This window comes from Marmota monax, unplaced genomic scaffold, assembly GCF_021218885.2.
Source record: "Marmota monax isolate L192 unplaced genomic scaffold, Marmota_monax_Labrador192_F-V1.1 WCK01_AAM20220418_F8-fsc00888, whole genome shotgun sequence".
Classification (NCBI taxonomy): Eukaryota; Metazoa; Chordata; class Mammalia; order Rodentia; family Sciuridae; genus Marmota; species Marmota monax.
The window spans coordinates 54,097-72,128 of NW_026692632.1; positions in this window are offsets into that span (position 1 = coordinate 54,097).

Genomic DNA, 18,032 nt, shown 5'->3' on the forward strand with positions numbered 1-18,032 from the left:
ATATGGGAGAATAAAGCAAAGAGCTAAAATTTACAGGGACAAATTCAGTTAATGGGCAATTATTATCAAGTCTTCTCAACAAAATTCAATGTCCTAGATGCCAATTTGCTGAGTGATCACTTTTACAAATTCAATCAATTTATAGGGTGTGGTTTAATGCATTGACAGGAATGTTAAATAGGCTTTTGAACATATTTACTTTGGGTCATGGAGAAAAGAAATGGTACTTTTTTGTTTTGTTTTGTTTTTCTATGAATATTGAAGCCAGGGGCACTTTGTCACTGAACTACATCCCCAAAACTTTTCATTTTATTGTTTTAAATTTTGAGACATGGTCTTGCTTAGTTCCTGAGGGTCTTGCTAAGTTGTAGACTGGCCTTAAACTTGTGGGCCTCCTGCTTTGGCCCCCTGAGTAGTTGTGATTCCAGCTGTGTGCCCCTGTGTCATGCAGGAATTATATTTTTAAACGTTCACCTGAATGTTGATTTTTCTGAGCCTGAACTGTGCAGTTCACAATTCCATCATCACATGGTTCCAACTACAGGATCTGTTGTGTGCTGGGCTCTTACCATGGTGGGCATTTTTAAATTGTTTTTTTTATTTTTTGGGGGTACCTAGAATTGAACCCAGAGTCACCTAACCTCTGAGCCACATCTCCAGCCTTTTTTTTTTTTTATATTTAATTTAGACTCAGTTTCTTGTTGAGTTTCTTAGGGCCTCACAAAGCAGCTAAGGCTGACTTTGAACTCAAGATCCTCCTGCTTCAATCTCCCAAGACACTGGGATTACACACATATGCCACCACTCCTGGCTCCTTATGGGCATTTGTAACAAGGAGGAAGGACTCAAAAAGCATGCTCTGAAGACAAGATTCATATAAAGAATGTGAAGTAGGGTAGCAAATACAAAAGAGATTGGCCAATACGTGTGATAACTTGTGAAAATCACCCATGAGACTGGGTCATATGCAGCTGATTCCTTGGTGTGAATCATGGAGTGAGCTCTGAGGAAAGCCTGACTGGAGCTGATTAAAGAATGAAAGCAAGGCAGCAAGGGTGTCTGTCCAGTAGTTTTGGGAAGCAGCTTGATGGAGGAAGGGAGGAAAGGGCAACTGGTGTGAATTCAGGGAACTGAGAAAAGAAGGAAACAAAGCTGTTTGGAACTTTGAATTATTGGGAAATAAGTAAAATCAATCTAAAACGTACCTTTTTATTTGATTGTTAGAAGAATTCAGCAAAAGAAAATTCTGGTATTGTATTGGACACCAATGGGCCAACCACATTTAAAAAATAGCAACTTTATAGATAGTAAGAAAAAAAAGAAAACTGTTATCTTTGACCATTAAGATTATCTCATACAAAGCATGTACTTATAGTCCAGCTAAGTACATAGATACAAAAATTACTGGAATGGTGGGAATAAGATACCTCCACCCCTTTTGCTCCTGAGGAGTGAACCAGGCCACTAAAACTGAGTTACATCCTGCGACCTTGATTTTTATCTTGGTCAGGGTCTGGCTCCATTGCCAGGCAGACTTTGGATGCTCTGCCTCAGCCACCTGAGGTGCTGGGTTCTATGTTTATGGCACTGCAGCCACATTTTTCATCTTTTTTTATTATTTTTTTTTCTTCTTTGAGTTTATAATGAACATGATCACACCAAAATAAGGTCAGAACTCTTCAAAGGCTAATTCAGTTTTCTATGATGATTAAAAATGCTTGACCACTATGAAAATGTACAAAAATATGAAATGAAAATGAAAAGTTTCCCTTTTTAAAGTACTTTGAAGAAGAAAAAAAAGAACCCTTCTGTGTTGCAAATTCATATTGTGGTTTTGGTTGAGTGGAGGGAGAGCTCAGGTCGTCTGCCAATGGTGCTGACCAAAGTGGGCCAGTGGGACTTTCTACTGGAAAGTGACCATGTTTAGATTAAGACAGGAGGTGAAGAATGGCTAGGTCACATGACATTTAAAAACATCTTAACTTTTCATTCTTTCTCTCCTTGTTTTCTTTTCTTTTTCTTTTTCTTTGGTGCTAGGGACTGAACCCAGTGGTGTTTTACCACTGAGCTTCATCCCTGGTTCTCTTCATTTTCTATTTTGATACAGGATCTCACTATGCTGTTTAGTCTAGCTAAAATGCTGAGGCTGAGGCTCCAATTTGTTATCCTCCTGCCTCAGCTGCCTGCCTGTGTTGTTGGGATTACAGGCCTGCACCACCATGCCTGGCTTATTTTTTTTCCTTGCTGTCTTGGCGTCCTCATTGGTATCAACATTGCCATCCACATCACCTTCAGCTGCCTGTTTGCCATAGTACCGCAGCCTCTTCCTTGACGTCTCCATCCCCTTCCTCACCATCAATTTCCTGCACTTCTTCATCTCCCTCATTGTCTGCCTGGGCTCCTGTTCCCCATTATCCTCATTAGCATTCCCATTAGCAGGGGCTCTTCCATTCTGACTCCACCACAATTTCATTTTTCTCACTAAAGTCCTTGGTGGTGATCTCAGAGCTGGTGCACATGGTGGCATTTTGCATGGTGGGTGAGTCATGATTCCATGCAGAGGGTCCAAAAAGAAAACATGAGATCTGGATTTTGGAGCTAGACCTGCCAGAGACCAGGGTTGAAGAAGGCCATCAGCAGAGGGGCCTGTGGCTAGCAGGAGTGGAATCCTGGAATAATGAAGATGGTTTTGGAGCCCCTGGTGGCTCAACCCAATTTTGGTTTGCTCTGCTTCCTCAGTTGCTAATCTTATTCAAGCCTTCTCTTTCCCAAAATATTCCTCCATATACCCCAAATCACCTTTATTGCCTCAAATGACAGGTTGAGTTGCCCAAGCAGAAAGCACAGGACCCATATGCAGTCATACCACACGAAATAACCCCCATGAATTTATGAATGAAATGAAAACATTTTCTCTAACTCAGGAAGAAAACAAGGATATCTGTTCATCAATCTTATTTAATAGAGTTCTTGAAACTCTAGTCAGAGCACTGAGGCAAGTGAAGGAAATTAAAGAGATCTGAATAGGAAACAGACAAGTCAAATTATCTCTTTTTTGACACAATCCTATATCCACAAGACTCCAAAACTCCATCAGAAGCCTCTGAAGCTGATAAGCAAATTTAGCAAAGCAGCGGGATACAAGATCAGCATACTGAAATCAATAACTTTCCTACACTGGAATAATAAACCATATAAGAAAAAAATCAGGAAAACTATTCCATTCTCAGTGACTTCAAAAATTTCAGGAGGGGAGATACATGCAATCAAGCTGCATGAAATTAATTGAAACCCCTATTTCTCACCCTGAACAAAACTCAACTCAAACTGTATCAAAGAATTAAGTACTAGAATAGAAACCCTCTGCCTAAAAGAAGAAAACGTAGGTGCAAATCTTCACCATGTCAGCCTAGGATATGACTTTCTTACCGAGATGCCTAAAGCACAAAAATCAAGAATCAACAAATGGGATGGATTCAAACAAAAAAGCTTCTTCTCAGCAAAGGAAACAATAACCCAATGAGAGAGGCTACAGAATAGGACAAAATCTTTACCACACGAACCTCAGATAGAGAATTAATCTCCAGGATATATAAACAACTCAAAAACTTAACACCAAAAAATAACAAATAACCCAGTCAATAAATGGGCAAAGGAAATGAACAGGCACTTCACATAAGAAGAAATACAATCAACCACAAATCCACAAATACATAAAAAAATGTTCAACATCTTTAGCAATTAGAGAAATGTTAATCAAAGATACTCTAAGATTTTATCTCACCTTAGTCAGAATGGCAATTATCAAGTAGACAAGAAACAATAAACATTGGCAAGGATGTGAGGAAAAAGATACAATCAGACATTCCTTGTGGGAATGAAAATTGGTGAACCATTGTGGAAAGTTGTATGGAGATACCTCAGAAAATTTGGAATGGAACCATCATTTAACCAACTTACCTCACTCTTTGTTTTATACCCAAAGACTTAAAATCAGCATATTACATTGACACATCCATAGCAATGTTTATAGCAGCTCAACTCACAATAGCTAAACTTGGAACCAACCTAGGTGCCTTTGAACAGATGAATGGATAAAGAAAATATGGTGTGGGATTCTACAACTAGAAGAATGAGAAATTATACTCCATCCATGATGATGTATTAAAGTGCATTGAATGTCACAAATAACAAATTAAAACAAAATTTTAAAAAAGTTTCTGCCCAACAAAGGAAAGAAGCATAAAGAGAGAGCCTACAGAATGTAAGAAAATATTTGCCAGCTACTACTCTGATAAGGGATTAATATCCAGAATATATAAATAACTCAAAAAAACTTAACACTAAAAAACCCCAAATAACCCAATCAATAAATGGGCAAAATAACTAAACAGATATTTCTCAAAAGAAAAAACACAAATGGCCAAAAATATAAGAAAAAATGTTCAATATTCCTAACAATCAGGGGAATGCAAATCAAAAGTAAATTGAGATTTCATCTCACTCCATTTAGAATGGCAATCATCAGGAATACAATATTAATAAATGCTGAGGAGGAAGTGGGGGGAAGTGTAAACTCATACATTGTTGGTGGGTTATATATTAGTACATCTACTCTGGAAAGCACTATGGAGAATCCCCAAAAGACTAGAAATGGAACAACCACATGATCCAGCTATTTCATGTCTTTATAATTATCCATAAAGAACTAAAATCAGCATTCCAATACAGGAGCCTCAATGTTTAGAGCAGTGCCATTCACAATAATCAAGTAATGAAACCAGCCCAGGTGCCTATTAATAGATAAAGAAAATGTGGTATATAGACACATGGAATTTACTCAGCCATTAAGAAGAATAAAATTATGGCATTTGCCAGTAAGTAGATGGAACTGGAGAACGTCATGCTAAGTGAAATAAGCCAGGCTCATAAAGCTAAAAGTTGAATGTTTCCTGTCATTTCTTGCAAAGAACAAAGTAAGGGGGAAAAAAGAGAGAGAGGGGGACACCATGAAAAGAAAAGGGAGCTAATGGAGTATAGGTACAGACTTGGGACTAGGAGGAGAGACAGAAAAAGGGAGAAACCATGGAATGAAAGTTAACAAATTATGCTCTGTACATATGTCAATATACTACAGTGAATTTTACTTGCATGTATACCTATAAAGCATAAATATAACAATACAATAAATAGAAGGAAGATCAGAAGAATAGAAAAAGAAAATGGGGGGGGAGGGAATGAGGAATTAGTGGGGACTGCAATGAAGCAAATTTTATTCCACGCTGTATGATTATCTAAAAAATCAACACACTATTATGTGCACTAATATAAAACATTAAAAATTTACTTTTCATAAATTTACTTTTCATTTATGCACCTGACTTAAAATTATGTCTGATTGGCATATATGACATAGAGTATTCTTGCAAACACCTTTAAGATAATTTTAATGACTATAATGCACTAATAAAAGAAAAAAGATCCTAAAGCACAAAATCAAGAATCAACAAATGGGATGGATTCAAACAAAAAAGCTTCTTCTCAGCAAAGGAAACAATAACCCAATGAGAGAGGCTACAGAATAGGACAAAATCTTTACCACATGAACCTCAGATAGAGCATTAATCTCCAGGATATATAAAGAACTCAAAAAACTTAACACCAAAAAATAACAAGAAACAATAAACATTGGTAAGGATGTGAGGAAAAAGATACAATCAGACATTCCTTGTGGGAATGAAAATTGGTGAACCATTCATGGTCATTTGGAGGTTTATAATTTCAGTCAATCTTATCTGGAAGGCAAATATCTGAGATTAAGTCCTAAACTCATCTGAATGTTAAAAAAAAGAAAACATAAAAGAGCTTTAAAAATATTGACTATTCTTGTCTGGAATTTTGGTGATTCTGGGTTGTCTAGGAGTAATTGTTAAAAGTAAATAAACTAGATAAATGTAATTGAGATATGTGTTTATAACTGTGTTCTTCATGTACAGTCTAAGTTATGTGACAAATATATAACATGAGTTATTTCTAAGAAAGTTTAAATACTGAAACATTAGTAGCTAAATAGTGGGTTTTTTTTAAATTATTTCTTCTTTTTAGATATATGACAGTAGAATGTATTTTGACATTTTATACATATGTGGAGTATAACTTCCCATTCACTTATGGTTTCTTAAATCCTATAAAGAACATATATTTGAGCCTATTAATAAAATGTGTTCTCATCAGTTGTTGGTGTGGGGAAGATGACAAGTTTTTATTAATAAACAAAGGGACTTAAACAAAATTTCTGGGGATTAAGAACCATAGGGAGCTATATTTTAGTTTTATAACTTCTGAACTAAGCATGTTGGTGGAAAGAGTGGGTAGAGCTCACAAATCAAAGGATCTTATTGTTAGCCTATCATGTGCACATCAAGAATCCAGATATCATATAAGATTTTTAGTTAGATGTGAGTAGTTTATGGCAATCCATGAAGAATCTACAGTCAAATGGAAGGGCTTCCTCTCTTCAACCAACTTGCCTTTCACATGGGACATGGAACTTGAATTCTGTAACCTCAAGGCATCCTGCACTGTTGTCCTGTCTAGGCTTACCCCAGACACTTTCTCCATTCTGAATGGCTTGATGACCTAAACAGGGAAAAGAAGAACTACTTATTTTCCCCAAAAATATTGGCCTATGAGATATCAAGACATATGATAAAAAACTGTAACAATTAAAAACCTTTGGTATTTGACATGCAAAAACCAACAAATTGATCAATGGGAAATAATACCCAGTAATAGAACTCATGTATCCAAGGATTTATTTTATGCAATTTATATTTCAAATTAGGGAGGAAAAATAGAAAAACTGTTAAATTCTTCTGGGACCTTAGTGAACTTTTTGGATCTCACTAATTTGCTTAAGCTGACCTCAAACTTGTGATCCCTCTGCCTCAGCTACCTGAATTGCAGGGATTATAGACATGCACCCACCATGCCTGACCTCATTATCATTTGGGAGGAAAAAAAAAACCTTGAAACCTTATTTCCCATCCTGAAGCACAAATTATCTATACAGTATCAGGGGGGTTCAGAGATAAATAGTACCCCTGGGGGTGTTCTGAGGAGATGGGTAGAGAGTATAATGGGTATGTGCCAAGTTGCCCATTCCTACACACCTTTTGAGGACAATAATGGGATGGGGACAATCTAAACAATTTTTAAAAATATTAATCAAGCATTGTATGTCCAGAAAGTCAAAAGCAATATTAATATTTTTTTTGTGTGTGTGTATGTGTGTTGAAGAAATGAATGTGAAGTTCAGTGAAGGATGATGAGGGTGGAAAAGCAGGAGGGGTTCTGATCAGAAATGGCACTGGGTATCAACCTGTGGTGATCCTATAGCCAAGGCAAGTTAGGGAAGGATTTTTGATTGTTTTACATCAGAGAATTGAAAATGACTGTTGTACATTGGACGGAGGTGAGATTGGAAGCAGGGAAAGTAAAAGAGTGACAAAGCTCTATATGATGGAAATAAAAGAGAAATTTCATCATTTCCTCAAACAGGAATAAATATTTCTCAGGGCCTGTTTAGTGCCAGGGGTAATGCTTGGTCCCAGAGCTACAACAGTGAAGAAGACAGATGCAGTCTGGGGGCTCTCTGGGTTGGTTCAGTGTAGTTTAGCTAACAGGAAAATCAATAATAGGGATTTAAAAGGGACAAGTGTCTGTTTTGCATTTATCCTGTGAGGTTCTGCATTCAGGGATTGTGACAAGGAATTTCTTCCAGATATTGAATTAACTAAAGGGGCAGGGATAATCAGGAGGGTATGAAGATTTTGTGGGGTGAAGGGGACACCAGAGAATATTTGATGTGACTAAAAATCTTCAAATTCCACCTAGAAACCCAGGGACTTGGGAAGCTGAGAAAGGATTAGAAGTTGTAGGCCAGTCACAGAACTTTAGTGAGACCCTACCTCAAAAGAAAAAAAAAAAAAAAAGGACTGGGAATGTGGCTTAGTAGCAAAGCACAGACCACCCCTGGGTCCAAGCCCAAGTACTGAGTAAATAAATAAAAAATTAAAACAACCTCAAATAATGATGATTAATGATGTTGGTAATTAAGTTTTGTGCAGGCTTTTGGCCTATAGAATATGTATATATATATATATATATATATATATATATATATATATATAGAGAGAGAGAGAGAGAGAGAGAGAGAGAGAGAGAGAGAAAGAGAGAGAGAGAGAGATTTAAGGAGGAATGAAGTGTAAACTAATAATTGTTAGCTGATTTCTTGGCATCATTATGATTGAGTGAACTAAATGCTGTGATATGGGAGAATGAGGCAAACAGCTAAAATTTACATGGACAAATTAAGTTAATGGGCAATTGTTATAAAGTCTTCTCAACAAAACTCAATGTCCTAGAAGCCAATTTGCTGAGTGATCACTTTTCCAAATTTACTCAATTTATAGGGTGTGGTTTTAATACTTTGGCAGGAATATTAAAGAGGCTTTTTAACATATTCACTTGGGGTCATGGAGAAAAGAAATGGTACTTTTTTGTTTTGTTTTTCTATTGAGTATTATAGCCAGGGATACTTTATCACTGAGCCATATTCCCAACACATTTGATTTTATTGTTTTAAATTTTGAGACATGGTCTTGCTTAGTTGCTGAGGGTCTTGCAAAGTTGCCAGACTGGCCTTAAACTTGCAGTCCTCCTGCTTTGTCCTTCTGAGTAGTTGTGATTCCAGCTGTGCACCCCTGTGCCATGCAGGAATTATGTTTTTTTTTTTTTTAATGTTCACCTGTATGTTGATGTTTCTGAGCCTGCACTGTGCTGTTCACAACTCAATCATCACATGGTTCCAACTACAGGACCAGGTGTGTGCTGGGCTCTTACCATGGTGGGCATTTTTAAATTGTTTTTTTTATTTTTTGGGTACCTAGAATTGAACCCAGAGTCACCTAACCACTGAGCCATATACCCAGACCTTTTTTGTATTTCATTTAGAGTCAGGTTCTTGTTGAGTTTCTTAGGGCCTCCCTAAGCAGCTGAGGCTGACTTTGAACTCAAGATCCTCCAGCCTCAATCTCCCAAGACTCAAGATTACAGGCATGTGCCACCACTCCCAGCTCCTTAGGGGCATTTGTAACAAGAATGGAGGACTCAGAAAACATGCTCTGAAGGCAAGCTTCATATAAAGGATGTGAAGTAGGATAGCAAATACAAAAGAGATTGGCCAATATGTGTGATGACTTAGAAAAATTACCAATGAGACTGGGCCATGTGGAGATGATTCCTTGGTTTGAATCATAGAGTGAGCTCTGAGGAAAGCCTGACTGGAGCTGAGGAAAGAAAGAAAGCAAGGCAGAGAGGGTGTCTGTCCAGTAGTTTGGGAAGTAGCTTGATGGAGAAGGGGAGGAAAGGGCAACTGGTGTGAATTCAGGGTACTGAGAAAAGAAGGAAACAAAGCTGATGGGAACTTTGAATTATTGGGAAACAAGTAAAATCAATCTAACACCTACCTTTTTATTTGATAGAAGAATTCAGCAAAATAGAATTCTGGTATAGGATTGGACACCAATGGGCCAACCACATTTAAAAAATAGCAACTTTATAGACAATAAGAAAAAAGAAAGAAAACTGTTATCTTTGACCATTAAGATTATCTCATACAAACCATGTACTTATAGTCCTGCTAAGTACATAGACACAAAAATTACTGGAATGGTGGGAATAAGATACCTCCACCCTTTTGCTCCTGAGGAGTGAATCAGGCCACTAAAACTGAGTTGCATCCTGAGACTTTGATTTTTATCTTGGTCGGGGTCTGGCTCCATTGCCAGGCAGACTTTGGATGCTCTGCCTCAGCCACCTAAGGTGCTGGGTTCTATGTTTGTGGCATGGCAGCCACTTTTTTCATCATTATTTTTTCTTCTTTGAGTTTATATTGAACATGGTCACACCAAAATAAAGTCAGAACTCTTCAAAGGCTGGTTTGGTTTTCTATGATGATTAAAAATGCTTGACCACTATGAAAATGTACAAAAATATGAAATGAAAGTGAAAAATGAAAACTTTCCTTTTTAAAGTACTCCGAAGAAGAAAAAAAAAAAAAAGAACCCTTCTGTGTTGCAAATTCACATTGTGGTTTTGGTTGAGTGGAGGGAGAGCTCAGGTCATCTGCCAAAGGTGCGGACCAAAGTGGGCTGGTGGGACTTTATATTGGAAAGTGACCATGTTTAGATTGAGACAGGAAGTAAAGGATGACTAGGTCACATTGAAGCCAGATTTAAAGTTAGGTAGTCAGTGCAGTTAGATAAATCGGGTCTAATGCTGAGTGAAATCTAAAATGGAGGCCATGCTGGCAATGATTCCGGGAAAAGCAGGACAACTCATGGAATGTTAATGAAGTCCCCAAAAGGCCCTAGGCCAAAGTCCACCTCAAAGAAATGTTAATGAACAGCCCCCAGCAAAAAGGTGCTGACTCAGAAGTCCTTCCTGACCAGATTACTTCTTTGGCCCACCTGTGTCCCACCCCTCAGGCCTTCCCACCTACATTCCATCACTGAAAGAACTATAAAAAGGGGAGATAACATCCCTCCACGGATTCCACATCTTGGGTCCTCTTCTTCCTCTGGGAGAGTCTTTTCTGCTGTCCTTTAATAAACTTCTAATTTCTACTCTGACCTTGCCTCAGCGTGCTTCTTTGGTGTTATTCTTCAACATTGGGGAAGCAAGAACTCATCACCTGTCAACAGCGGTAACAACATGACATTTAAACACATCTTAACTTTTCATTCTTTCTCTCATTGTTTTCTTTTCTTTTAATTTTTCTTTGGTGCTGGAGACTGAACCCAGTGGTGTTTTACCACTGAGCTCCATCCCTGGTTCTCTTCATTTTCTATTTTGAGACAGGGTCTCACTATGCTCCTTAGTCTAGCTAAAATGCTGAGGCTGAGGCTCCAATTTATAATCCTCCTGCCTCAGCTGCCTGCCTGTGTTGTTGGGATTACAGGCCTGTACCACCATGCCTGGCTCATTTTTTTTTTCCTTGCTGACTTGGCGTCCTCATTGGTATCAAAATTGCCATCCACATCACCTTCAGCTGCCTGTTTGCCATAGGTACCTCAGCCTCCTCCTTGATATCTCCATCCCCTTCCTCACCATCAACTTCCTGCCCTTCTTCATCTCCTTCATTGTCTGGCTGGTCTCCTGTTCCCCATCATCCTCATTAGCATTCCCATTAGCAGGGGCTCTTCCATTCTGAATCAGCCACAATTCCTTTTTCTCACTAAAGTCCTTGGTGGTGATCTCAGAGCTGGTGCACATGGCGGCATTTTGCATGGTGAGTAACTCATGATTCCATGCAGAGGGTCCAAAAAGAAAACATGAGATCTGGATTTTGGAGCTAGACCTGCCAGAGTCCAGGGCTGAATAAGGCCATCAGCAGAGGGGCTGTGGCTAGCAGGAGTGGAATTCTGGAATAATAAAGATAGATTTTGGAGCCACTGGTGGCTCAATCCAATTTTGGTTTGCTCTACTCCCTCAGTAGCTAATCTTATTCAAGCCTTCCCTTTCCCAAAATATTCCTCCATATACCACAAATCACCTTTATTGCCTCAAATGACAGGTTGAGGTGTCCAAGTAGAAAGTACAAGACCCATATGCAGTCATACCACACAAAATGACCTCCATGAATTCATTTGCCCATCAATCTGTTCCTTGTACGGTTTCTTCATTTTAGATGCAGAGACACCATATCTATCCTGGGATCAAGTTAGAAAATTACATTCCTCTCCCCTGCCCTTTAAAATTTATCTTCTGTAGTGCTGCCATTGACTGGCCCAGTTGCAAACATATTTTATTATTTATTTATTTATTGGTATTAGGGGTTGAATCCAGAGGCATTCAACCACTGAGCCACAAATCCAGCCCTCTTTTATATTTTATTTAGTGATAGGGTGTCACTACATTACTTAGGGCTTTGCTACATTATGGAGGTTGGCTTTGAACTTGTGATCCTTGTGCCTCAGAGCCCCTGGGATTAGAGGTGTGCACCATCATGCCTGTTAAACCTTATTTTTCTATGTTTTATCTTGTTGTAGTCAGTCTCCTCAGAGTTTGATATCAGGTAATTTAGTTAATCACTTTGAGCTTCAGGACTCATCTGTACAATCATGTACATCCCCATAGGGCTGCTAGGAGATAATGTGGAAAAAATCAGTTCCAGCTGCAGAGTTAGCCTTCAAAGATTTGGAGGTTCAAAAAAAAAAAAAAAAGGAAAAAAAAGCCATTTGTTTCAATAGAAAGACAGGTAGGCAGATCACTCTGATTCAGAAGAATGAGAAACAACTGCCAAATATGTGTTGCATTCTCTACACCTGAAGTACAAAAAAAAACTTCGAATTATTATTACCTTTTCCCCACATGTGGGAAAGTACAAAGTCCCAGAGCTGTGGAAGGCCTGCAGTTTCTCCATTTGTGAAATGAAGATTTTTTCTATCACAGGACTGTATGAAGAACAGGATGAATTAAGCAGGCTCTGTGGTGCATACCTGTAATTCCATACCTGTAATTTTGAGGTTGAAGCAGGAGGATTGCAAGTTGGATGCCAGCTTCAGCAAATCAGCCAAACTCTGACTCAAAAAAAAAAAATCCTGAGGGATGTGGCTCAGTGGTAGAGTGCCTCTGGGTTCAATCCACAGTACTGACAAGAAAAAAATATGTATCTATTTTTATTATTTTTGACAACTGATCTAAAGATCATAAAACATAATCTTATGTCTTATAATGTTCCTATTGTTCCTATGTCCTTATTCAATTTCAATCTATGGCCTCTCCTGCTTCTAATCTCAGTACTCCATAATCAATACCCTATCAAGTGATGCAACTCAGCTTTGAGTCAAGAATGATGAGAGTGTGATAGAGGAGCATAAGTGTTTAGGTTCAAGGTCAGGGGCATACTATGGCTTAAACATCTCTGTTCCATTATCCTCAAGTCCAGGTGTGGGAAAAATAGTACCCTAGCAGGGGTGGAAGGAGGAGGCAGTTTGGTGGTGAGCAGGGGTTTTGGCTCAGAGGTAGAGTGCTGGCCTACCATGCATGAGGCACAGGGTTTGATCCTGAACAACACATAAAAATAAAGATATTGAGTCCACCTGTAACTAAAAATATAAATACTATAAAAAATAAGATTAGTTTCAGTGGATGCTCAATGAATGGAAACTAGGATTTGCTTAGGTAGGTGTTAGGGTAATCAGATATGTCTAGGGTGGGCTTTGGGCTAGGGCGGGACCAATTCTGCTGGCCCATGCCCTTATTGGGTGGGCTGGTTGTGTCCATCAGGGGCCAGGCCATCTGAGGGCATGTCTAGGGTGGGCTATATTAATGGATGCTGCTCCAGAGTTGCTCACTTTAGCACTGAGAAGATGAGGAGCAGAGGTTCAGCATGACTTCCAAAGGTGAGGTTCTTTAATAGAGGATTAAAATGAGTCATCACGACTCAGCTGTGGCCCTCAACAATGTGTTTTTGTGGCAGGCTGATGACTGCATGAACTAATTTGGGGCATAGGGGTGTTTGAGCTTCCTCCTTCTCCTTCTCTCTCCCTCTTTTTTTTTTTTTTTTGTGGTGCTGGGAATTGAACCCAGGGCCTTGTGTGATACAGGGATAGCCCCCGTTACTGACCAAATTGTCTATTGCTGCTGCACAGTGGAATTGGAGAGCATGGCTACTCCAAAGCCTCTTATAATTAAAAATTAGCCCCTGGTTACATTAAAAGAGATCTTTTATATTTTAGAGAGATATGGAAGTATATTCAGGGCAATGATATGTCTTGGATTCCCATCCAATCAATGAAGGGAAATGCCAAGGAGATGAGGAGAATGATAGGGTGGATCAAATAAAATAAAATGGCCAGGAACTGCTTGGTGTTAAGGTTGAGGGTTAAGTTTATGTTCTTGTTCTTTTTCTTCTTTCCTGTGAGTTAAAAAGTTGGCCAGTTGCCATGATATGCACCTGTGATCCAGATACCCCAGAGGCTGTGGCATGAGGATCCTGGCTTCATGGTCAGTCCAGGTGTTTTAAAAGTTAATGGGAGTGAAGGAAGTAAAAGGCTGGGAGAAAAAATATATAAATAAATAAAAATCAGCAGAATAGGCTGGGGGGAGGCTCAATAGTAAAGTGCTTGCTCAGCATTTTAGGCCTGCAAGTGTGAGGCAGGCAGTCAGAGGCCCTGGGTTCCATCTGGCTACCTCCCCCATCAAAGAAACATAAAGTAAAGGAAGGCATGTGCATAGCTGATTGGTGGGGTGTTGCCTAGCAAGCAGCAGGTTCAGGATTCCATCTCCAGAATCCCAAGGCAGGGAGGGGTGAGAAACTACATTGCAAGAATTTTATGAGTGGTCCTGGGGATTGTTTTCAAATACACAATTTTTTAAAATATATATACTGTAAAATTTAGAAATAAATTGGAACATTTTAAACCTAGGATAGTGGAAGAGATTTTGGCATGCCAGTTTTTTGAGGAAGTGCACTCATAAAAATCTTGATTTTTTTGGCTCAGATTTCTTTTTTTCTTTTCTTTTTTTTTAGATGAGCTCTAGTTTAGAGGAGAAGATTGTGGGGTCAGCTGTAGCTGTTTTGCAACTTATACATGACCCTTCTCCCCAGCTATACATAGTAGACCCAGGAGTCCACTGGCCACATTGTCTTAGAAGGAAAAATGTGCATCAAAGGGACCCCCAAACAGTGATGACTCAACAGCAGTCACTTCTGGATGTGAATCTGCCCTGGATCTCTGGTAAGCAGGTGGGAGAGTCCATGCTTTTGACCATGGGCCTAGAGTGATCCAAAGGACTGTCTCTTTAGTTGCTCTTCCTCCTACTGAGCTTTCATTTGAAAAACCTCAAGTCTTTCAAATATTTTGAAGCATGCACATTTGTTTTTCAGAAAATATGAGACTTTTTATATGAGTTATAGGGTAGGGAGTGGGATAAAACAGACCAGAAGCTTTCCTAGAATCTTGGAGGTGCTCATCTGAACTCCCGAAGTGTGATTTTGCTGTGAATAGAGTGTTGTGTTTTGTTTTGTTTTGTTTTTTTAAATTTAAATCCCCACTTGGGTGTTGTTTCTAAACAAGGGGAACTTGCAATCTCATGGCTAGTTCCTCCTGCTGCACATCTTTGATGGTTCTCTAAGATAAGAGGTTGAAAAATGGCCCTGCATATGAAATGTTGGGGAAACTATCTCTCTCCTAGATACCATTATTAAAAGCATTGCTTCCTTTACTCAACAGCCCCTCCTAGAGAGCCAGAAGCCTCAAATGTACTCTGCAGAGTTCACTGTCATGACTAAATACTGTGTTCAATTTTTTTTTTTTTTTTTGTTAAGGAAATTGTACTTTGCTCCATAAGACAGAACACAGAATGCCTGTATTTTAGGGACAACTGTATTTCTCATATTAAAAACATGTCAAAAAAGAACAGAAACAATTCCAATCAGGCATTGCTTAATGGTGAGGGTTGGTTCTGAGAAATGTATGAGGAGATTTTTGTTGTGTAGACATCATAGAGTGCATTTACATAAACTAATATAACTCTGATGTCAGTCTTCACTTGATGATATCCTCTGTGGCATCACCATCATGTATTCAGTCCATCCTTGACCACAGCATTGTTATTTGGTCCATGACTGAAAGTAAAACAGCTCTGGGCTCAGTCCAACTGGAATGGAGTCAATGTTGAATCCCCTGAAGTTCCTGTGGGAAAAACTTATGCTCAATGGAACAGCATTTCGAGGTGTGGTCTTTAAGGCCAGGGAGGCTCCACCCTCTGAGTGAATTAACTCTGTTATGTGGAGTGGGTTAGTTATCACATAAGTGGCTTTGCTGTAAAAGTGAACTAGGTTTTGTCTAAAGTGTAGAGATTCAGGTCTTCTCTTTGATATGATTTCCTTGTGTTATTTTTTTTTAAATTTCAATAAAACGTCATGTAAAATTTACCTTCACCACTATTTTTAAACGTACACTTCAGTGGCATCACCTATATGATATTGTCCTGTAACCATTACCAGCAACTGTCCACAGAGCTCTTTACATCTTGTAGAACTGATACTTTGTAACCATTAGAATAGAACTCCTCAGTGCCCCCTCCCCAGCCCCGAAGGATTATCATTGCATGTCTCTATGACTTTGACTATTCTAGATACCTCATAAAAATAACACTGCTGGATAATACTTATTTTTTTTTGTGAGCACAACCATATTTTTGTCATAATAGCTACACCATTTTGCCTTCCCACCAACAGTGCATTAGGGGTTCCAGTTCCTCTGTTCCTCCTCTGCAATTGTTTTGTTTTGGTTATCTGGTTTGTGGATGGTAGCCATCCTAATGGGAGTGAGGTGTTATTTTTTTGTTTATGTGAATTTGGCTTCCCTAATGATTTGTAATGTTGACCATCTTTTCACATGCTAATGACAATTTGTTTATCTTCTTTGGAGAAATATCTATTCCAATCATTTGCCCACTTTAAAATGGAGTTCTGTGTAAGTTGCAGTTCTCTGTCTTGATATCAAAACTCTGTAAGATGTGATTTCCAAAGGGATTCTCCTATTCCACAGATTTTTCTTTACTTTTTTATGTGTCCTTTCATGCACAGTTTTTTTATTTTGATGTAGTCCAAATTTCTTGTGTATGTGCTTTCGGTGATGTATCTAAGAAATCATTGCCAAATTCAATGTCATGAAACTTTCCCCCAAGTTTTCTTCCAGAAGGTTTTATATGTTTTTCTAGCTTGATTTTCTTCAATTTTGAGGTAATTTTTCCCTATGGGGTGAAACGTCCAACTTGATGCTTTCATGTGGATATCCAGTTTTCCCAGCACCATTTGTAAAATCCTGCCTACTGTTTCTTTTGAATCAGAAATAAGTGTTCCATTTTTGTTTTCTATGGAAGAATGGATGTCTTCCAAGTGATTTAGTTCAGCCAGAGAGGAGGGGAGGACAGAAACAGGGAGGGCCTATCAATCAAACATTTTTATACATGTTTGAGCTTTTCACCTCAGAATCCCATTATTTTGTACAATGAACAATGCACTAGAAGCAGGGCACAGGAGTGCATGTGTGTCATTGCAGTGACTCCTGGAGCCTGAGGCAGGTGGATCTCAAAAGAGGCCATTTTGTAGGACTCTGTCTCAAAATAAAAATTAAAAAAGAAACGTCTAGAATGAAGCTCTGTGATAAATCCACTGGAACAGCTGCTGGGTTTATCCCCTACCCTTCTGAAAAATACCTAAAGACCAAGCCATTGGAGGGAGAGAGAGAAGGGGGAGGACAAGTGAGGAGGGAGGAGGACTACAACTGCCATTTTTCTTGTTTGGTATATATTACAAATGTGTGTGTGTGTGTGTGTGTGTGTGTTTCCCTCCTTTGTTCTACTGCTTTGACTTGGGTGTTTTCTCTTTGGTACTGACATGTTTTGACTTTCTTGTCATTTCCTTTTGTGTCAATTCTGTAGCTCTTTTTCTTACCATAAAGACAATCAAAGTTTAATATTTTATTTTCATGTTAATACTAACTTAACTTCAATCTCATAAAATCTCCATTCCTTCACAGTGGTATCACATACTTTATGTTCTCACTTCTTTCTTTCTTTTGTTGTTGTGCTGGGATTGAATGCAGGGATGCTCTACCACTGTGCTACATGTCTAGCCTTTTTGCTTTTTCTAATTTGAGTGTGAACCAGTGGTGCAGTGTTTTCCTAGCGTACCTGAGGCTTTGGCTTCAATCCTCACTACCACTAAACAAACCAACCCTCCATACAATCCCTTGCCATCCCATTGGAGAGGGGTTAGAAAGAGGTCATGTAAACATGCTCTAAAAATTTCAAGTATTCTTTATTTGATTGGTACATTGAATGGTAAGCTCACTTTGAACTTCATAATACAGAGAAAAAACACAAAGTGGTCAAAAAAATCAATACTTGTCCCATCCCAATGTTCGCTCCCTATTTTATTTAATTTTATTCCT